The sequence below is a fragment of the Oncorhynchus masou genome, chromosome 28, assembly GCF_036934945.1.
Source record: "Oncorhynchus masou masou isolate Uvic2021 chromosome 28, UVic_Omas_1.1, whole genome shotgun sequence".
Classification (NCBI taxonomy): Eukaryota; Metazoa; Chordata; class Actinopteri; order Salmoniformes; family Salmonidae; genus Oncorhynchus; species Oncorhynchus masou.
The window spans coordinates 6,416,102-6,440,399 of NC_088239.1; positions in this window are offsets into that span (position 1 = coordinate 6,416,102).

Below are 24,298 nucleotides of genomic sequence, written 5' to 3' on the forward strand. Positions count from 1 at the left end.
AGGGGGTAATTTCACTTGATATGTGGACTGATGATTTTTCAGAAAAATAGGCACATTGGGCTTTTGGTTTCTCTCCCTCTAAAAACATAAATAATTCAAAATAACAAACTGGCTTTATTTATAAATTAGTAAGAACGTCTCACCCCATGTTCAAGAATGGCCTTTTTACTCATCTCATATGTAAAATTGGCATTGTTTTAAAGTGGCTGGTGATACATGAATTACATAAAGATGGCAAGATGCAGTAGATGGTATAGAGTACAGTATATACACATACATATGAAATGAGTAATGTAGGGTATGTAAACATTATATTAAGTGGCATTGTTTATAGTGGCTCGTGATATATTTTTTACATCAATTTTCCGTTATTCCCTCTCTCTCTCTCTCTCTCTTCATCCTGAAGTGAAGAACTTTGGTGGTGATGTTATCTTGTTGTAAAGGGTGTTATTTCCTATTACTTTTTCATACATTTTAACTTTAGCTTCAATGTCATCACAAATATGAACTATTTGAGGGATATTTTCTAAATTGTCTCTATCCTAGACGAACGCTCAAGTCTGACACAGGAAACAGAGAGACAGTTTGGCCTGGAATAAATGAGAGACAAAAGTCCAGCATTTTGCTTGTTCAGATTTCAACCTATAATCACTTTCATTTAATTTGTTCATAAACATTAGGGACCTGGTTATTGTCTTGATAATGTTGACCTCTACTGGTGAAATGGAAGCTATACACTCTAGCAAAGATTGTCTGTTATATTGACAAGATAGTCAAGGGACCACTATAACAATGGAAATGTTAAAAAGATGGAAGACTCATAGGAATCCCAACCCAGTTGACTGGTGGAAGCCCGCAGTGGCAATGTCCATGCTAAAACGGGTTATATCAATGATGAGTCCTCTTTCTTCACTACGGTTTGAAAAAGTATGAATCGGCACACCGCTTCCAAGATAGCTGCTTAGCAATTTTGCCGCATGCCTCGGAGCTACGGCATTAAACGTAACCACTAGTTCATTCACATTATATAAATATTTCATAACAGTTAACTACTCCATTATTAATTTGACGTTTCGTAATGAAAGACATTGAATGGTGGATAATGTGAATGAAACACTCGTTACAAACGTTAGCTCATTAGCTTTCTAGCTAGCCTATTGTTCAATATCGCTGGTCAACACATATTCTAAAACAGCTAGAAAATCAGCTAGCTAGCTAGCGTTAGTTGAACTCACTCTTGATTTGGCTTCCCCCTTAATTGTCATCTCTTCTTCATCCGTACTGATCTGAAAACACAAGGAAGATAAACCCAAGATCCTTAATAACATCAGTGATGATAGTAAAGGAAAGAAATGAGTGGAGGCTACGGTATCTTATGTGCATTCTTGCAAGGTTAAACCATGGATCATATTTATGTTCAATAGCTCCTCAACAGTAACTGAGGAGTGGTGATAACTAGGAGGGGGACTTCTAGAGAGTGGTGATAACTAGGAGGGGGACTTCTAGAGAGGGGTGATAACTAGGAGGGGGACTTCTAGAGAGGGGTGGTAACTAGGAGGGGGACTTCTAGAGAGGGGTGGTAACTAGGAGGGGGACTTCTAGAGAGGGGTGGTAACTAGGAGGGGACTTCTAGAGAGGGGTGGTAACTAGGAGGGGGACTTCTAGAGAGGGGTGGTAACTAGGAGGGGGACTTCTAGAGAGGGGTGGTAACTAGGAGGGGGACTTCTAGAGAGGGGTGGTAACTAGGAGGGGGACTTCTAGAGAGGGGTGGTAACTAGGAGGGGGACTTCTAGAGAGGGGTGGTAACTAGGAGGGGGACTTCTAGAGAGGAGTGGTAACTAGGAGGGGGACTTCTAGAGAGGGGTGGTAACTAGGAGGGGGACTTCTAGAGAGGGGTGGTAACTAGGAGGGGGACTTCTAGAGAGGGGTGGTAACTAGGAGGGGGACTTCTAGAGAGGGGTGGTAACTAGGAGGGGGACTTCTAGAGAGTGGTGATAACTAGGAGGGGGACTTCTAGAGAGTGGTGATAACTAGGAGGGGGACTTCCAGAGTGGTGATAACTAGGAAGGGGACTTCCAGAGAGTGGTGATAACTAGAAGGGGGACTTCTAGAGAGGGGTGGTAACTAGGAGGGGGACTTCTAGAGTGGTGATAACTAGGAGGGGGACTTCTAGAGAGTGGTGATAACTAGGAGGGGGACTTCTAGAGAGTGGTGATAACTAGGAGGGGGACTTCTAGAGAGTGGTGGTAACTAGGAGGGGGACTTCTAGAGAGTGGTGATAACTAGGAGGGGGACTTCTAGAGAGTGGTGATAACTAGGAGGGGGACTTCTAGAGAGTGGTGATAACTAGGAGGGGGACTTCTAGAGAGTGGTGATAACTAGGAGGGGGACTTCTAGAGAGTGGTGGTAACTAGGAGGGGGACTTCTAGAGTGGTGGTAACTAGGAGGGGGACTTCTAGAGAGTGGTGATAACTAGGAGGGGGACTTCTAGAGAGTGGTGATAACTAGGAGGGGGACTTCTAGAGAGTGGTGATAACTAGGAGGGGGACTTCTAGAGAGTGGTGATAACTAGGAGGGGGACTTCTAGAGTGGTGGTAACTAGGAGGGGGACTTCTAGAGAGTGGTGATAACTAGGAGGGGGACTTCTAGAGTGGTGGTAACTAGGAGGGGGACTTCTAGAGAGTGGTGGTAACTAGGAGGGGGACTTCTAGAGAGTGGTGATAACTAGGAGGGGGACTTCTAGAGTGGTGGTAACTAGGAGGGGGACTTCTAGAGAGTGGTGGTAACTAGGAGGGGGACTTCTAGAGAGTGGTGGTAACTAGGAGGGGGACTTCTAGAGAGTAGGATCAGTAAACCCATCAACTTCGGGACACACTCCTGACTTGAATAATGCAATTCACGTTCCACGTTTAAATAATAAAACAAGCATGAAATTCTAATGAACAAATCCCACTGTTGTTGTACAAGATATAAACCTCAGTAACAGTTAAACATTTAAATTTGTGAAGTATTTAATCAGTTGCATGCGTCAAGACTCGAAAACACACATAAACAAATGCACGTGACATATAATTATGAATGCCTCTCCATTCGTTTGTAAGAAATTGCGCAAACATATTGCAGTGCCGTGTCGGGATATCACTTCACTATGAAGCCTGCAGCCTTGCTGGCTCGGTCAAAGTGGATATCTGAGGGTCTAATTAGCCCATACACCTGCGATAATTTTACTCCCTCAGCTTTGGGCCACTTGTGCAAATGGAAGGGGAATTGGAATTCAGCCTGAGACTCAGCCAGAGCTCCAGAGGAGCTGTCACTAGCATGGTGTCCAATTATAACCCCAGGTCTCAGGTCTGTGGCTGAGCGCATCTGGTAGTGACAGGTCTCAGGTCTGTGGCTGAGCGCATCTGGTAGTGACAGGTCTCAGGTCTGTGGCTGAGCGCATCTGGTAGTGACAGGTCTCAGGTCTGTGGCTGAGCGCATCTGGTAGTGACAGGTCTCAGGTCTGTGGCTGAGCGCATCTGGTAGTGACAGGTCTCAGGTCTGTGGCTGAGCGCATCTGGTAGTGACAGGTCTCAGGTCTGTGGCTGAGCGCTTCTGGTAGTGACAGGTCTCAGGTCTGTGGCTGAGCGCATCTGGTAGTGACAGGTCTCAGGTCTGTGGCTGAGCGCTTCTGGTAGTGACAGGTCTCAGGTCTGCGACTGAGCGCATCTGGTAGTGACAGGTCTCAGGTCTGTGGCTGAGCACATCTGGTAGTGACAGGTCTCAGGTCTGTGGCTGAGCGCATCTGGTAGTGACAGGTCTCAGGTCTGTGGCTGAGCACATGTGGTAGTGACAGGTCTCAGGTCTGTGGCTGAGCACATCTGGTAGTGACAGGTCTCAGGTCTGTGGCTGAGCGCATCTGGTAGTGACAGGTCTCAGGTCTGTGGCTGAGCGCATCTGGTAGTGACAGGTCTCAGGTCTGTGGCTGAGCACATCTGGTAGTGACAGGTCTCAGGTATGTGGCTGAGCGCATCTGGTAGTGACAGGTCTCAGGTCTGTGGCTTGGTGCTGGGCAGCGACATTAAGAGGGATTGGCCGTTGGTGGCACTAAGTGGCCTTCGATGAAGACACTCAGGGCTGAGTTGTCATGTCACTAAGAGAAGTCCCCTATCCAACCCATCACACACTAATGTTACAACAATATAAGTTGATTTGTCTGTCAATTGTTTCAAAAGAGGGAATGTTTCATTATTGTTTTTGGATGAAATGCATGTGTACACTAATTGTTGACAATTATGTGGCTTTGAAGCCCCAGTTAGGCAACAGCAAGACTAAATGCCCCCAGTAATCCTACAGAAAACCTAAATTCCCCCAGTAATCCTACAGCAAGACTAAATGCCCCCAGTAATCCTACAGCAAGACTAAATGCCCCCAGTAATCCTACAGCAAGACTAAATGCCCCCAGTAATCCTACAGGAAGCCTAAATTACCCCAGTAATCCTAAAACAAGACTAAATGCCCCCAGCAATCCTACAACAAGACTAAGGCACCAGTAATCCTATAACAAGACTAAATCAAATGAATTCAAATGTATTCATAAAGCCCTTCCTACATCAGCTGATATCTCAAAGTGCTGTACAGAAACCCAGCCTAAAACCCCAAATACCAAGCAATGCAGGTGTAGAAGCACAGTGGCTTGGAAAAACTCCCTAGAAAGGCCAAAACCTAGGAAGAAACCTAGAGAGGAACCAGGCTATGAGGGGTGGCCAGTCCTCTTCTGGCTGTTCCGGGTGGAGATTATAACAGAACATGGCCAAGATGTTAAAATGTTCATAAATGACCATCATGGTCAAATAATAATAATCACAGAGGTTGTCGAGGGTGCAACAGGTCAGCACCTCAGGAGTAAATGTCAGTTGGCTTTTCATAGCCGATCATTAAGAGTATCTCTACCGCTCCTGCAGTCTCTAGAGAGTTGAACAGGTAGCATGTCCGGTGAACAGGTCAGAGTTCCATAGCTGCAGGCAGAACAGTTGAAACTAAAGGCCCCTACAATCCTACAGCAAGATTAAAGGCCCTAGTAATCCCACAGCAAGACTAAAGGCCCTAGTAATCCCACAGCAAGACTAAAGGCCCTAGTAATCCTACAGCAAGACTAAAGGCCCTAGTAATCCTACAGGAAGACTAAAGGCCCTAGTAATCCTACAGGAAGACTAAAGGCCCTAGTAATCCTACAGCGAGGCTCTTCGCGGTTGAATCCTGGTTTCAACTGTACTGGGCAGATGGCATCATGTGGACGAGTGGTTTGCTGATGACAAGGTTGTGAACAGACTAGTGCCCCAATGTGGTGGTGGGGTTATGGTATGGGTATACATAAGCTACGGACAATCTAACACAATTGCATTTTATCGATGGCAATTTGAATGCAAAAGAGATACAATGACAAAATCCTGAGGCCCAATGTCTTGGCATTGATCTGCCTCCATCACCTCATGTTTCAGCATAATACACAGCCCCATGTTGCAAGGATCTGTTCACAATTCCTGCAATCTGAAAATGTCCCAATTATTCTATGGCCTGCATACTCACAAGAAATGTCACCTATTGAGGATGTTTGGAAAACTCTGGGTCGCAGTGTACAACAGAGTGTTCCACATCCCTCCAATATCCAGCAACTTCGCACATCCATTGAAGAGCAGGACAACGTTCCACAAGCCACAATCAACAGCCTGGTCAACTCTATGTGAAGGAGACGTGTGGGGCGGCAGGGTAGCCTAGTGGTTAGAGCGTTGGACTAGAAACCGGAAGGTTGCGAGTTCAAACCCCCGACCTGACAAGTTACAAATCTGTCGTTCTGCCCCTGAACAGGCAGTTAACCCACTGTTCCCAGGCCGTCATTGAAAATAAGAATGTGTTCTTAACTGACTTGCCTGGTTAAATAAAGGTGAAATTAAAAAAGTTAAATGTGTCCCGCTGTATAAGGCAAATGGTGGTCACACCAGATAGCAACTGTTTTTTCTGACACACGACCCAACAGATGCGTATCTGTATTCCCAGTCATGTGAAATCCATAGATGAGGATGTACTGTAACTCAGTGAAATCGTTGTGGTAATATTTTTACTCGGCAGCATTATTATTTAGACTTATTTTGTTTCTGGTATTATTTTTGCGGGTCGGTGGAACGTTCTTAGGTAGCGCCTGACATTTGTTATGTACCGAATAATCTCTTTCGTTTATTATTCCCTTCCCTGAAGGTTTTTGAAACATATCCCAGCCTGAAATATTAATATCCAGTTCCTTCCAACGGCATCCTAACAAACATGACACATGCCAGGGCAGCAGAGTAGCCTAGTGGTTAGAGCGTTGGACTAGTAATTGAAAGGTTGCAAGTTCAAATCCCCGAGCTGACAAGGTACAAATCTGTCATTCTGCCCCTGAACAGGCAGTTAACACACTGTTCCTAGGCCGTCATTGAAAATAGGAATTTGTTCTTAACTGACTTGCCTAGTAAAATAAAGGTAAAAATAAAATAAATGCCCTACTGAGTGTGCCAAAGTTTTACGTTCAGGTGAGTACACCCTGCAAAGTGATATTTCCTTTTGTGTTGGTTTATTAATGAGGAAATATTTCATGCTGGGATATGTATCTATGCATATATATGTTATTCCTCATGTGTATCTGTGATTTATTTATTCCACAGTTAGATTTTTTCTTTGACATTAGAGAAAAACACGACTTTTAAAATGTTAAAATGTTATTATCAGAAGCTCTCTCAATACAGGCTCTCACCAATAGTGCAAAAAAAAAAGGTATTAGGTGAACAATAGGTAATGGCAAATTGACTTAGAGCACGTCCCTAGTGGTTTTCTGAACCAGATCCAACATGACTCCTTTCAAAAGATCAAAAGGAAAACATTTGCCTTGGAAATGACAATTTAGAGGCCGAGAATAATAAGTGTTATGGGTTTAACATTTCCCTCCATGCTGTTGGGCTGCCATTATTATCTGGGAACTATTTACAACTGCAGTACACAGGACTGGCCTCTTGGTGGCGCTAGTGTGGTCTGGAAGAGCATGCCGTTGCCCTAACCACACAGGCACTCTCCTCACTCAATACTTCGCCCACCCACCGTAGTTCTATTCTTAAATGCTGCAGACATGATATGCTTTTCTTGCAATCTGTGCTGCATATGGAGCTTGTGTGTGTGTGTGTGTGTGTGTGTGTGTGTGTGTGTGTGTGTGTGTGTGTATTGATAGATGCTGCCACAGCAGGTAAGTTTGTGATGTTAGCACAATCACACCGATCCGTCCATACATTTGATTACATTGATATTGATTTCAGAGCTTCAACGAGCCTTTAAGAAGTGGAGCATTCTGGTCTGGGTGCTACAGTGTATTTTCATAATATGGACTTGGTCTTTTACCAAATAGGGCTATCTTCTGTATACCTTGTCGCGACACAACTGATTGGCTGAAATGCATTAAGAAGGAAATAAATTCCACAAATTCAGTTTTAATAAGGCACACTTGTTAATTGAAATGCATTCCAGTTGACTACCTCATGAAGCTGGTTGAGAGAATGTCAAGACTGTGTAAAGCAGTCATCAAGGTAAAGGATGAATTTGAAGAATCTCAAATATTGTAAAGGGTGTCGTCAGTGGAAGAAGGTGAGGACCAAGGTGCAGCATGGTAAGTGTTCATGATTTTTAATAATAATCAAAACTGAACACTAAGAAACAACCGAAACAGTTCTGTCTGGTGCAGACACACAAAGACTGAAAACAACCACCCACAAAACACAATGGAAAACAGGCTACCTAAATATGGTTCTCAATCAGGGACAACGATTGACAGCTGCCTCTGATTGAGAACCATACCAGCCCAAACACAGAAATAGAAAATCATAGAAAAACTAACATAGACAACCCACCCAACTCACGCCCTGACCATACTAAAACAAAAGACAAAACAAAGGAACTACTGTCAGAACGTGACAAATATATAATACATTTTGATTTGTTTAACACTTTTTTGGTTACTACAAGATTCCATATGTGTTATTTCATAGTTTTGATGTCTTCACTCATATTCTACAATACAGAAAATATTACAATGAAAGAAAAACCCTTGAATGAGTTGTTGTGTCCAAACGTTTGACTGGTACTGTATATATTTTTGGGGGGCTTTTCCAGTACAAATCTGATGGGGCATAACTTCTAGGAATTTTCTCTACATAGCAAAAAGGGTTGTTGCAATGAATATCGAGTAGACCTTATTCTGACTCTAGTTTAGTATAGCAGTAGGCAGGCTATTTCCTCATGTGCCATGTCTAGTACAGTCAGAATGAATCAGTTAATATGTCTAGTACAGTCAGAATGAATCAGTTAATATGTCTAGTACAGTCAGAATGAATCAGTTAATGTGTCTAGTATAGTCAGAATGAATCAGTTAATATGTCTAGTACAGTCAGAATGATTCAGTTAATGTTTCTAGTATAGTTGGAATGAATCAGTTAATGTGTCTAGTATAGTCAGAATGAATCAGTTAATATGTCTAGTACAGTCAGAATGATTCAGTTAATGTTTCTAGTATAGTTGGAATGAATCAGTTAATGTGTCTAGTATTGTCAGAATGAATCACTTAATATGTCTAGTATCGTCAGAATGAATCAGTTAATATGTCTAGTATCGTCAGAATGAATCAGTTAATATGTCTAGTATCGTCAGAATGAATCAGTTAATATGTCTAGTATCGTCAGAATGAATCAGTTAATATGTCTAGTATCGTCAGAATGAATCAGTTAATATGTCTAGGACAGTCAGTATGAATCAGTTAATATGTCTAGTACAGTCAGAATGAATCAGTTAATATGTCTAGTACAGTCAGAATGAATCAGTTAATATGTCTAGTACAGTCAGAATGAATCAGTTAATATGTCTAGTATTGTCAGAATGAATCAGTTAATATGTCTAGTATAGTCAGAATGAATCCGTTGGTGTGAATGTGTCTAGTATTGTCAGAATTAATAATTTAATGTGTCTTCTACAGTCCGAATGAATGGGTGGCTCTTTTCATTATCCTTGCATTGACTTCTCCTCCAGGATGATTGGCTCACCAATCATGCAAGTGACACTAAGCAACTAAAGTGTCCTCCAAGAGAAGTAAAAGGACCTTCTCTTCTTCCCCGAGCTCTCACAGGTGCCCAGCCACTCATATACACACTGACCCTTTCTTCCCCCTCCTTATTCCATGGTCCTGGTCAAATCTGCAGCGTTGTCTATCTGAGGGCCAGACAACACAAATTAGTTGTGAAGGATTTTATCGTCCATCCAAACAGCATTTGTCCCCCAATGGTGTCTTTGGCTGCGCATTGTCCCTGTATACACAGTATCTTGAACACACCCAAACAGAGATCAGACCACAAACTCGGTGTGAAAAGAGTTGACATAACCCACACACACACAAACACACACACACACACACGCACACACACACACTCTGAATGTTCCCCTGAGCCTATACGGCTGCCTGGGAGATATCAAGCTGACCAGAAAGATAAGAAAAACCAGTTAATTCACAGAGAAACACAGTTGACTCTGCCAGAGCATGTTGTTTGGGGACTATGGTTTAGTTTAGTTGTGATCTGTCTCACAGTGCTCCAGGGCCAGTCCTGCAGCTGTCACGTGTTCGAGCAGCTTCAGCCCTGAGTTACATCTCTGCAGACGTGTCGACAATGCTGGGAGGGGGAGGAGTCTGAAGGTAGGGCCTCGACCACGACCCAGGGCCAGGCTGCACCTCTCTGGGAAGCCTGCCAACTACCCCCAGGGCCAGGCTCCACCTCTCTGGGAAGCCTGCCAACTACACCCAGGGCCAGGCTGCACCTCTCTGGGAAGCCTGCCAACTACACCCAGGGCCAGGCTGCACCTCTCTGGGAAGCCTGCCAACTATACCCAGGGCCAGGCTGCAACTCTCTGGGAAGCCTGCCAACTACACCCAGGGCCAGGCTGCATGTTACAGACACCAGTATCCTGTGTGTGTATCCTGTGTTCTTTTCTCTCCTTCTCCCCTCACAGGTGAAAATCATCACTCCCCAATCACTCACCAATCCAATCATCAATCAGAAGACACACCTCCTCCTGTTTCCTACCCTATCACAGTTCCTTTCCCTTGGTTTAAAAACCCTGTCAGTTGTTTGCTCTAGAGCTCAATCTCTCTGTAAATGCCATGTCTGTAGGTCTCTGTGTTTCACGCTCTCTTTGTGTATTAACCTCTCTTTTGTTTGAGCACCTCCATAGCACTTTGTCCTCTATTGTTTTTGGTTATGGTGTTTGTGTTTGTTTGCTGGTGGGAAAGGGGGAAACCAAGACAAGTTGCCCATGGGCATACACACTTTGTTAAATACACTAGTTAGAACTGGGCGGACCACCCACTGTATTTTGGTTCGTTAGTTAGCTGTTGTTAAAGTAGGCTATTCTAGCTTAGGGGTGTTTTTGAATAATTATTGTTTCTTTTCTTGGGTCCAGCTCAGCCCCTTTTCCTGCCCCCCCCCCATTACCGTGTGTTTATTAATAAACCCTGAGTTTGACGGTAGATTTCAGTTGTCGTGGTTATTTCGTTCACACTTTTACTTTGTCACTATTATAATTTGCATGAGTTATGTTACGGGTCTCATTACCATCTCCCCCTAGACTGTCGGGCCAAAAGGGATTCGTAACACTGCACCTCTCTGGGAAGCCTGCCAACTACCCCCAGCACCAGGCTGCACCTCTCTGGGAAGCCTGCCAACTACCCCCAGGGCCAGGCTGCACCTCTCTAGTTAGCCTGCCAACTACACCCAGGGCCAGGCTGCACCTCTCTGGGAAGCCTGCCAACTACCCCCAGGGCCAGGCTGCACCTCTCTAGTTAGCCTGCCAACTATACCCAGGGCCAGGCTGCACCTCTCTGGGAAGCCTGCCAACTACACCCAGGGCCAGGCTGCACCTCTCTGGGAAGCCTGCCAACTACCCCCAGGGCCAGGCTGCACCTCTCTGGGAAGCCTGCCAACTACACCCAGGGCCAGGCTGCACCTCTCTGTGTTACTACCTGTGGGTTAGTGGTGTTGTGTATTTGGCTATGCCGGATTAAAAAATATGACAGGCTATTCTATAAAATAACTTCTCCGTAATTAATATCACCTGATTGAGCTAATCATGTAAATGTAATTAACTAGAGTCGGGCACCACTAAATAATATTTATAAAGCTGTTATCTTCCGAATAAACTCTTTAAAGACCTAGTAATATTTTACATCAATAGCAGTCAATATCAATTGTCACCTTAATTCAGTCTCATCTGAAAGTTGTGAATTCTTAGTTATCTGCACGAACCCTGTCTAACAACTTCAATCAACAATACAAAATTGGGTTTAATTATTTATTTACTAAATACCTAACTAATCACATAGAATTACACATTCACACAATTAATCATAACTTGATTACAAATTACGTCATGAAGGAAAATGTCCTTAGCGGGCGGAACATATATGACAGCTTGTTACACAAAAGAAAAGGGGTTGGGTTTAGTGAAGGAGCGGGAAGACTGAGGAACAAAGGGAAGAGGCTGGGCTGTCGTAAATACAGTATCTTATGCATTCTAAATTACCACCCATTTGGAAAAGGAAAGTGCAATAAATATTTACTCTGAGCTGCGCCTCGGTAGGTTGGTGGTAGATGGAAGGCCGTGTTGCCCAACCGAGTCCTTTGAAGAATGTCTCTGGTGGTTAATTGGATACGTTGTGGTAACATCGTTGCGTGGTAGACGGGATACTCTGTCTGTTCCTTCCTAACCTGCGTTTGCAGCTGTGGTTGCCAACTCAACGGATAGGAGATATCACTTCTGTCGTGAATAAGAGTTCAAAGTTTATACCATTCGCAACCAAAGCTCACGCTGATGTTGGCTTCATTCTGTAGTTATTATCTGAACCATTCTGACATAGGACCATTGTCCTTCATCCCCGGAACAGGAAGTTATGTTGTCGTCAAGGGCTTATATAGGAAGGGAGAGGAGGGCATGTTTGAAAAGTTTTATAGCCCATGTCCCTTCACAGGGGCGGGCCACTGATTGAACAGCCCTATCTTATGAAAACCCAAATCTCACATTTTAGAAGCTAAAATCACATTTCATCCCATCACAAATAATTTCATATTCAAACATTTAAATTGAACAACAATTCCATGTGAATCCGATAACTCTGATGTGTAGACTTTCCACTGTAGAGTTTATGTCATCTTATCATTGATGAGAATGTCTCAGATGACAACCGAACTGACATCATATTCATTAAGTACCACCGCATATGTTCAATTGTTTGGATTACCAGAATATAGTTCATTTCCCCCCATCTACTGATGTTCCCAGAATCTCTATGTTAACCAAGTGTTTTGCAAATGTAACATCAGTAGGGTAGAGAGAAGAAAAAGGGGGGAGAGGTGTCAGGACCCGGTTACGAACCTGGGTCTCCGGAGTGAGAAACAGTCACTTAACCAACTGAGCCACGAATAGTCAGCAGAACCCAGAAGATGAGGCAGACACAGCAGTACTTAAGACGGTGTATTTAATAAAGTAAAAAGGAGAAGTCCTTCAATACAAAAATGGCAAATCCAAAAGGTGGTAGGAATAGCACAAAAAAGCCTCAAGAGATACTCAAAAAACAAAAACAGAATTCCACAAGAGCATCCACCGGAATTGACAAGAATACACAGAACACTAGGGCTGGGTGCTAACATACAAACACAGAGCACAGAACTGAGGGAAACTAAGGGTTTAAATACAATCAGGGTAAACGAGGCACAGGTGCAAATAATAATGGGGAACAAGGGAAAAAACACAAGGTCAAAAAGCACAATGGGGGCATCTAGTGACCAAAACCCGGAACAACCCTGGCCAAATCCTGACAAGAGGTATTTATGACTGTCATAAACCTATCCCCAGGCCAACGTCATGACAGTGGTCGAATCTTACGTTCAAATGACATCCTATTCCCTTTATAGCGCACGACATTTGGCCCTATGGGCCGTGGTCCACAGTAGTGCACTACATAGGGTATATGGTCCTGGTCTAAAGTAGTGCACTTCATAGAGTATAGGGCCCTTGTCTATACAAGTGCACTACATAGGGAATAGGGTCCTGGTCTAAAGTAGTGCACTACATAGGGAATAGGGCACTTGTCTACAGTAGTGCACTACATAGGGAATAGGGCCCTTGTCTAAAGTAGTGCACTACATAGGGAATAGGGCACTATTTCTAAAGTAGTGCACTACATAGGGAAAGGGGCCTTGTCTAAAGTAGTGCACTACATAGGGAATAGGGCCCTTGTCTAAAGTAGCGCACTACATAGGGAATAGTGCCCTTGTCTAAAGTTGTGCACTACATGGGGAATAGGATGTGCTGAATTTGGGATGGATCCTAACAGCCAGGTTGTAGCTTCTATTCCTTAAGACTTGAAGAAGGAGTTGGAAAGAACAGTTTGACATGTACACTTCGGAAAACAGAGAATACAAGTATTTTAGGTCACAGTAAAATGTTATGATGAAGCTTTATCACACTGTAGAACAGTTTGACATGTACACTTCAGAAAACAGAGAATACAAGTGTTTTAGGTCACAGTAAAATGTTATGATTTACATTTACATTTAAGTCATTTAGCAGACGCTCTTATCCAGAGCGACTTACAAATTGGTGAATTCACCTTCTGACATCCAGTGGAACAGCCACTTTACAATAGTGCATCTAAATCATGAAGCTTTATCACACTGTAGAACATTTTGAATGCTAATAATCAATAATGACAGAATTATGAATGAACTTCAACACCCCAATATTTTTGTGAACACCAATGATTCCATGGCAACGATACAACATGCTTCCAGGCTTCCGTAGAATTATGTCATTGTCAAAGCTGTGTTTCAATATTATCTGGATTAGAGAAATGTAATCTTGTGGCACTGTATCATCAGCTGCCACCCTGACTGGCACCCTGACTGGCACCCTGACTGGCACCCTGACTGACTGTCTCAGCTCGTCTTATCTTCTGTCTCTTATAAAGCCACCCTCTTGTCATGAGTCCCAACTCCCGAGAAATAAAGCAGATCTCAAAAGTCAAACACAAAAGATTGTTTATGACAGAATAGATCAACTGTGGTCGGTGGGTTTTGCGGATTAGTCTTGATTTTGGCACTGATAAACAACCCGTTTTAAATGAAGCGGAGGAGCTTCGGGGATGAGATAAGGAGGAGGATCGTTTGAGAGAAAAAAAGTTCTCTGCTGAGAATTTATCAGAAGTGCCCCTGGTGTTCTGCCCCAGAGCACACACACGTAGGCTCGATGTGGATGACAAGTTTCCAGGGGATTTTTACAGGCTCGCTGCTCTTAATAATTCAATCTTCTGTGTGTGTGTGTGTGTGTGTGTGTGTGTGTGTGTGTGTGTGTGTGTACTACAGTCTATCACTAGAGTCTTAGATCAACAGCAGACTACTGCAGTCTGTCACTAGAGCCTTAGATCAACATCAGACTACTACAGTCTATCACTAGAGTCTTAGATCAACATCAGACTACTACAGTCTGTCACTAGAGCCTTAGATCAACATCATAGCATCAGACTACTACAGTCTGTCACTAGAGCCTTAGATCAACATCAGACTACTACAGTCTGTCACTAGAGCCTTAGATCAACATCAGACTACTACAGTCTGTCACTAGAGCCTTAGATCAACAGCAGACTACTACAGTCTGTCACTAGAGCCTTAGATCAACATCATAGCATCAGACTACTACAGTCTGTCACTAGAGCCTTAGATCAACATCAGACTACTACAGTCTGTCACTAGAGCCTTAGATCAACATCAGACTACTAGTCTGTCACTAGAGCCTTAGATCAACATCATATCATCAGACTACTAGTCTGTCACTAGAGCCTTAGATCAACATCAGACTACTTCAGTCTGTCACTAGAGCCTTAGATCAACATCAGACTACTAGTCTGTCACTAGAGCCTTAGATCAACATCAGACTACTACAGTCTGTCACTAGAGCCTTAGATCAACATCATATCATCAGACTACTAGTCTGTCACTAGAGCCTTAGATCAACATCAGACTACTACAGTCTGTCACTAGAGCCTTAGATCAACAGCAGACTACTACAGTCTGTCACTAGAGCCTTAGATCAACATCATAGCATCAGACTACTACAGTCTGTCACTAGAGCCTTAGATCAACATCAGACTACTACAGTCTGTCACTAGAGCCTTAGATCAACATCAGACTACTATAGTCTGTCACTAGAGCCTTAGATCAACATCAGAATATCAGACTACTACAGTCTGTCACTAGAGCCTTAGGTACCAAACAGTCAGCTCCAACCTCTGGTCCATAGAGGCCGTGGTGGGAGAGGTACCAGATCTGCAACCCAAAATAAGCTCATTGACATGATTCGCAGGTGCAGCAACATGGGAGTAATGGGACATCATTCATTGATTGATTGAACTGTATGTCTTTATGTTTGTCGTGGTAGATCCATTAAAATAGTACAGGATATGATATCAGTTTGAGTAGTGAACTATATTCATGTATCAGTATTTGCTTGGGATGTGACATCTCACTTTGCAGGTGAAGGTCTAATCAGACGTGATCATAATTAATAATCACGAGTCTTACGAGGAGGGGGAGGGCAGATGCCGTTCAACCTGTGGCTCATACTTCAATGCCAGCAAGCGGGAGTTCCCATCTGTGTCCTACTCCGCTGCCCACTTTAACCATGACAAATGCACCGTCCGCAGCGGAAATATTAAACTTACCAAGACATTTATCAGATATAATTTGAGAGAGAAAAGAATACAGATAAGTCCTTGTAAATACCACTAGACACTGATAGAGACATATTATATTCTCCACTCTCTGCAAAACGTGTTTTATCATATCATGTCATATAAACCCAGAGATGATCAGACTATGCATTGCTTTGGCATTTCAACCCACCAGGTGCATAACTGTCGTCTTCCCGGTCGTCTGAATCTTCTGGGGGAAAACAACACATATCCCGGGGATCTGAAGAACGTCTGCAGCAGACTCCACAACCACGTCACTACCTCGTTCCCACAGGGATCCACACCTCTCATCTACCAAGAAATGTCTTTATGTTTACTTAAATATGCTGTATTTTAGTTTGTATTCAAGTAGGCTATGTATTTATGTGTTTCATTATGTAACCTTTTTTGATTGGACAATATGTTTTATGCACTGTGATTTGTCCAAAATGCATGTTAATTTACCAAATATTTCATTTATATCGCAACATTTTTACATGTATCAAATAAACATTATGCTGCAGATTTTGGAATGAATTGATCAGCTTCTCACGTTTGAGCTGTTGGATGACAAGGGACACCACTTTAATGACGAGGGACACCACTTTAATGACGAGGGACACCACTTTAATGACTAGGGACACCACTTTAATGACGAGGGACACCACTATACCGACTAGGGACACCACTTTAATGACTAGGGACACCACTTTAATGACTAGGGACACCACTTTAATGACTAGGGACACCACTTTAATGACTAGGGACACCACTTTAATGACGAGGGACACCACTTTAATGACTAGGGACACCACTTTAATGACGAGGGACACCACTATACCGACTAGGGACACCACTTTAATGACTAGGGACACCACTTTAATGACTAGGGACACCACTTTACCGACTAGGGACACCACTTTAATGACTAGGGACACCACTTTACCGACTAGGGACACCACTTTAATGACTAGGGACACCACTTTAATGACTAGGGACACCACTTTACCGACTAGGGACACCACTTTAATGACGAGGGACACCACTTTAATGACGAGGGACACCACTTTAATGACGAGGGACACCACTTTAATGACCAGGGACACCACTTTAATGACGAGGGACACCACTTTAATGACGAGGGACACCACTTTAATGACGAGGGACACCACTTTAATGACGAGGGACACCACTTTACCGACTAGGGACACCACTTTAATGACGAGGGACACCACTTTAATGACGAGGGACACCACTTTAATGACGAGGGACACCACTTTACCGACTAGGGACACTACTTTACCGACTAGGGACACTACTTTACCGACTAGGGACACCACTTTACCGACTAGGGTCACCACTTTACCGACCAGGGACACCACTTTACCGACTAGGGACACCACTTTACCGACAAGGGACACCACTTTACCGACTAGGGACACCACTTTACCGACTAGGGTCACCACTTTACCGACCAGGGACACCACTTTACCGACTAGGGACACCACTTTATCGACTAGGGTCACCACTTTACCGACCAGGGACACCACTTTACCGACTAGGGACACCACTTTACCGACAAGGGACACCACTTTACCGACTAGGGACACCACTTTACCGACTAGGGTCACCACTTTACCGACCAGGGACACCACTTTACCGACTAGGCACACCACTTTACCAACTAGGGACACCACTTTACCGACTAGGGTCACCACTTTACCGACCAGGGACACCACTTTACCGACTAGGGACACCACTTTACCGACTAGGGACACTACTTTACAGACTAGGGACACCACTATACCGACTAGGGTCACCACTTTACCGACCAGGGACACCACTTTACCGACTAGGGACACCACTTTACCGACCAGGGACACCACTTTACCGACTAGGGACACCACTATACCGACAAGTGACACCACTCTACCGACAAGGGACACCACTCTACCGACCAGGGACACCATTCTCCCGACTAGGGACACTACTCTGCCGACTAGGGACACTACTCTACCGACTAGGGACACTACTCTGCCGACTAGGGACACTACTCTGCCGACTAGGGACACTACTTTGCCGACTAGGGACACTACTCTGCCGACTAGGGACACTACTCTGCCGACTAGGGACACTACTCTGCCGACTAGGGACACTACTCTGCCGACTAGGGACACTACTCTGCCGACTAGGGACACTACTCTGCCGACTAGGGACACTACTCTGCCGACTAGGGACACTACTCTACCGACTAGGGACACTATTCTCCCGACTAGGGACACCACTCTACCGACTAGGGACACCATTCTCCCGACTAGGGACACTACTCTGCCGACTAGGGACACTACTCTACCGACTAGGGACACTACTCTGCCGACTAGGGACACTACTCTGCCGACTAGGGACACTACTCTGCCGACTAGGGACACTACTCTGCCGACTAGGGACACTACTCTGCCGACTAGGGACAGCACTCTACCGACTAGGGACACCACTCTACCGACTAGGGACACCACTCTACCAACTAGAGACACCATTTTACCAACATTATATATGTGTTTACTCATTAATTCTTCAAGTTGGAAACAAAATCAATGACAAAAAAGATGAACGTTAACATATGATGTAATCTTTACTTCATGTAGATTTCTAAACTAGCCATGACACAATGATGACAAAAGCAGTTTAACAACCCTTCCAACTAATATTGCTGATGTGACCCAGCCAACTCCTGAGAGTACTCTTTCCTGGATCAAATGAGTCATTTCCAAGGAGCGCTTATTCATTATACAGCGAGTGAGGGCTTTACCTTGCATATTTTATGGCTTTAAACCCTGCAAGTTTCATGAAGTTGTCCAAATGAGTAGCATTTAAAACCAGAGGTGAAGTAATTCATTTGAATAATTTAGCTTGAACGTCTCGGCTAAGCATCAGCACCAAGGTCATCAGTTCTGCTCACGCCAGTCAGAAGCTGCTTTTCAATAACGGTGGGCCTTTAAAATAACAACCTGCTGAGAAAGAGAGAGAGATTCAACCAAACCTTCTTCTTACGTATTAACAGGCCTTGGTATTGAGATAACTAACACAATAGCTCTGGTACAGGGCTTCAATTATGCAATCCTTCGCCAACAAGACACATGAATCAAAACATTTCACACTACTCTCTACAGCAAAACCATTCAATAGCAACCAATACATGTGTTGAGTGTGCAATGGCATGGCGTTGTCACATTTAAGGGATATTCTTTCGAGACCCTGCTTGGGAGCACAACACATCCCCGCACCATCCCACTCTCACACACAGCATGCTAACGATGCTAACGCATACAAAGCCTCATACCAGTTTCTTCCTCATCAGTTGTCCCACGCTGTCTGAACCATCAACTAAGTTACATCTTATCCAAAAAACCCTGTCTGATTCTCCCTGCTGGCCTTAGTAGAGCTGTGAACGTATTTATTGCTGTGGGACAAATGTGTCAGAGGCAATCTAAGGTAAATATTTAAATCCAGCCTGTAGGGGAACAGTATGGGTAGAAACTACTCCCTGGCTAACTCTTCAGGACTAACGGAAGGTGACAGAGCAGCATGCCAAACAGCACAGCAGTGTGTGTGTGTGCGTGTGTGTGTGCGTGCGTGCGTGTGTGTGTGTGTGTGTGTGTGCGTGCGTGCGTGTGTGTGTGTGTGCGTGCGTGTGTGTGTGTGTGTGTGCGTGCGTGCGTGTGTGTGTGTGTGTGTGTGCGTGTGCATGCGTGCGTGTGTGTGTGTGTGTTCAGTTTGACCCTGTGTTTAGGGTAACATGTCTGACTGGGTTTTACTAGATGTTCAGTTTGACCCTATACCTTGTTTTATGAATTTGGTTATTATATAGACTAATCAAAGTCACTAGCCTCGAACTAATCTTGGTTAACCCAGAACTAACGTTTTTTTTCAAATTGGTCTGCTGCTCAGGGTCCAAATTTCGAAAGATGCTAACACCTGCGAAATGTCCATTTAACCAGTGACGAAAAACACACACACCAGAACTACTGTTGTGGATTATCCAACGCACCCCATTCCAAACCCACAGATTCCACAGTACCAGTTATGTTTACTTAGATCTACTGGTCCTCTTCCATGCCGTCCCTTGAAAGGGTGCGTCACCTGAGTGGGTTGAGTCACTGACATGATCTTCCTGTCTGGGTTGCCCCACCCCCTTATCCGGTGTACTGTGTGAATTTAAGTATGCTCTCTCTAATTCTCTCTCTCTTTCTCTCTTTCTTTCTTTCTTTCGTTCGTTCTTTCTTTCTCTCTCTCGGAGTACCTGAGCCCTAGGACCATGCAGATACTCTGAATAGGTCACAGGTAGAGATACTCTGAATGATCGGCTATGAAAAGCCAACTGACATTTACTCCTGAGGTGCTGACCTGTTGCACCCTCTACAACCACTGTGATTATTATTATTTGACCCTGCTGGTCATCTATGAACATTTGAACATCTTGGCCATGTTCTGTTACAATCTCCACTCAACACACCCAGAAGAGGACTGGCCACCACTCACAGCCTGGTTCCCCTCTAGGTTTCTTCCTAGGTTCTGTCCTTTCTAGGGAGTATTTCCTAGCCACCGTGCTTCTACACCTGCATTGCTTGCTTATTGGGGTTTTAGGCTGGGTTTCTGTACAGCACTGATGTAAGAAGGGCTATATAAATAAATGTGATTTGATTGGATGTGATTACCCATACATGCTATACTAGGCCAGGGCCAGATAAGAGCAGTGTCCATTAAAGTCCCCCGTCTGTCTTTCAGATGCCAAAGACTGCCTGGCAGTGTCCAGATACCTTATCTTGAGGCCACATTAGCAGGCGTGAAAATTTTCAGCAATACGTAATGTCTGACTGACTACATGTAAAATTCATTGTGTCAGTCGGTCTTTTTCTCTGAAAAATGCCAGCCAGGCGATGAAGCCTGGATGGCTTGAAACAGTCAGTGACTTCCACACGTATCATGTGTGTTCAACTGACATGACTGACGCGAGAGATTTATATACCATTTCTAGCTCGTAGGACATGGAGCTATATACATTACTTTGGGGCCTCGAATAGCAACAGAACTTTGCTAATCTTATCATTAATTTGGGGCCTCAAATAGCATCAGAACTTTGCTCATCTTGACATTACTTTGGGGCCTCAAATAGCAACAGAACTTTGCTAATCTTATCATTACTTTGGGGCCTCAAACGGCAACAGAACTTTGTTTCCACCTTGTTAGAGAGAGCAGCCGGCCAGACTCCTCTGCAATAACATTTAGAGTATCGCTGTGTAGGAGGCATCGCACGGTGATGATGTATGTTCATTATCATCTAGAAGATCAATGTGTTGAGTAAACCTCGCCTTTTGCTGCACAGTGTGCAATCAGCTGTGAGCCCAAAAAATAATCACTTAAATTGAAATAATCCAACAGGATTTCTCTCAACGTGGCAAATGAGTCATCTGGGCCCACTGGTCGAATTACATATTCAATGCATTCAGAAAGTATTCACACCCCTTGACTTCAAAATGCTGTTCGAATCAGGGTCTGACGAGATCCTAGATGTGTTTTGCGGCGGTGCAATTTGTTTCAAGACTATCGCGTTCCTACCCAGCCGGCACATTTGGTTCCTTGGAAGTTGTGGGATCATACGTTTTTGGTTTCCCATTGGTTCTGGGATCGAAGCCATACGTTTCGTGACTGGTACAACTGAACATTTTTTTAAACATTTTGAGAACAGAAGTGAACATTTCGGTTGTTATGGAAACGCCTCTTTTTTTTAGGTTGCAGGGAGGTTCTGAGAACGTTTTACTATGGTTCCCTGAAAGTTTTCCTGGGAGGTTTGAATTATCTCTGAATTATTTAATTCCCAATGTGAAACCAGTTGGAGAACATTCCTAGAACCAAAATTGAAATGAAATGTAACCATATTTTAGGAAACATTTTGTTAAATGAATGAAATTCCAAGAAAATAACTTTGTTTCTTAAGTTTCTTTAAATATGCTGAGAATGTTCAGATCCAAGCCTGCACCACTCCCAGAAAGAAGGTCGTATGCAAAACAACCATAGGACAACCACCCTCTCACCAAATAGACAGTATGGTTCTCAGAACGTTATGTGCTAGCTGGGTATATCCTCACAACTTCATTTCTGTGCATTATATTGTCAGCTGGGTGGTCTTTCCCTCAGCGCCCATATGAAATTCATCACCAAGGGTTTTGGCGTTGATAGACAGTAGACCACCATTCGTTTTAACTTGGAGGAGACAACCCAGTTTAATGGAAGGCAGCTAATTCCCATTCATTCAGCACTGTGTGTGTGTGTGTGTGTGTGTGTGTGTGTGTGTGTGTGTGTGTGTGTGTGTGTGTGTGTGTGTGTGTGTGTGTGTGTGTGTGTGTGTGTGTGTGTGTACTCCCACTTCCAATGATCTCCACATAACACCTAGGTCTATGTTGTTTTATTATTTAGGAGCTGGCTGGGCCAGACGTATGTAAGGGAGAAGTCATTCATTACCGTAGGGTTAGTTGAACTGCTCCTAGCTGTATATGAGCTGTCTTCTCATTTTGGCGAGATCTACTGTCAAATTCCTTTTCTCTATCTGTCTGTCTGTCTGTCTGTCTGTCAGTCAGGTTCCCAGACAACCAGGTTTATCATCTAAGCCTCTAATAATCCTCTAGTTTATGAGAGCTGAAATGAAATGGCAGATCAATTTCTACTCTCTTGTATTTCTCGATTGTCTGTGGCCTCAAAACTAGTTTAAAATTGTTTTACAGTATTTAAAATAAATAGATTTTCCGTGTGTATCCCTCTCTCCCTCTATCTCTCTATCTCTCTCTGTCTCTCTCTCTCTCTCTCTCTCCCTCTATCTCTCTCTATCTCTCTCTATCTCTCTCTATCTCTCTCCCTCTATCTCTCTCTCTCTCTCTCTCTCCCTCTATCTCTCTCTTTCTCTCTCTCTCTCCCTCTATCTCACTCTCTCTCTCTCTCCCTCTATCTCTCTCTATCTCTCTCTATCTCTCTCTCTCTCTCTCCCTCTATCTCTCTCTATCTCTCTCTCTCTCCCTCTATCTCTCTCTCTCTCTCTCCCTCTATCTCTCTTTATCTCTCTCTTTCTCTCTCTATCTCTCTCTCTCTCTCTCTCTCCCTCTATCTCTCTCTATCTCTCTCCCTCTATCTCTCTCTATCTCTCTCTCTCTCTCCCCTCTATCTCTCTCTTTCTCTCTCTCTCTCTCCCTCTCTCTCTCTCTCTCTCTCTCTATCTCTCTCTTTCTCTCTCTTTCTCTCTCTCTCTCCCTCTATCTCTCTCTATCTCTCCCTATCTCTCTCTTTCTCTCTCTCGATCTCTCTCTCTCTATCTCTCTCTCTCTCCCTCTCTCTCTCTCTCTCTCTCTCTCTCGCTCCCTCTATCTCTCTCTATCTCTCTCTCTCTCTCTCTCCCTCTATCTCTCTCTTTCTCTCTCTCTCTCCCTCTATCTCTCTCTATCTATCTCTCCCTATCTCTCTCTTTCTCTCTCTTTCTCTCTCTCTCCCTCTATCTCTCTCTATCTCTCCCTATCTCTCTCTTTCTCTCTCTCTCTCTCTCTCTCTCTATCTCTCTATATCTCTCTCTATCTCTCTCTTTCTCAATTCAAATCAAGGGTCTTTTTCGGTATGTGAAACACATGTTTACATTGCCAAAGCAAGTGAAATGGATTAACAAAAGTGAAATAAACAATAAAAAGTTAACATTAAGCATTACACTCACAAAAGTTTCAAAATAATTATATTTCAAAATAGCTAAAGGGAAAATAAAAAAAATATGGGTTGTATTTACAATGGTGTTTGTTATTCACTGGTTGGCCTTTTCTTGTGGCAACAGGTCACAAACCTGGCTGCTGTGATGGCACATTGTGGAATTTCACCCAATAGACATGGGAGATTATCACATTTGGGTTTGTTTTCAAATTCTTTGTTGATCTGTGTAATCTGAGGGAAATATGTGTCTCTAATATGGTCATACACTGGGCAGGAGGTTAGGAAGTGCAGCTCAGTTTCCACCTCATATTGTGGGTAGTGTGCACATAGCCTGTCTTCTCTTGAGAGCCAGGTCTGCCTACGTTGACCTTTCCCCAATAGCAAGGCTATTGATTCGAACACACCGACAGCGTCATTGCTCAAAATAGTACGCAGCATTATCTGGATATGTATGCAACACAAGATCAACATTCACCTCCTGCTACCATTTCTGTCAAGCCGCCTTCTCATGATTTGGTTGGGTCTAATTGTGTCGCTGTCCTGGGGCTCTGAGGGGTCTGTTTGTGTTTGTGAACAGATCCCCAGGACCAGCTTGCTTAGGGGACTCTTCTCCAGGTTCATCTCTCTGTTGGTGATGGCTTTGTTATGGAAGGTTTGGGAATCGCTTCTTTTTAGGTGGTTGTAGAATTTAATGGCTCCGTTCTGGATTTTGATGATTAACGGGTATGGGCCTAA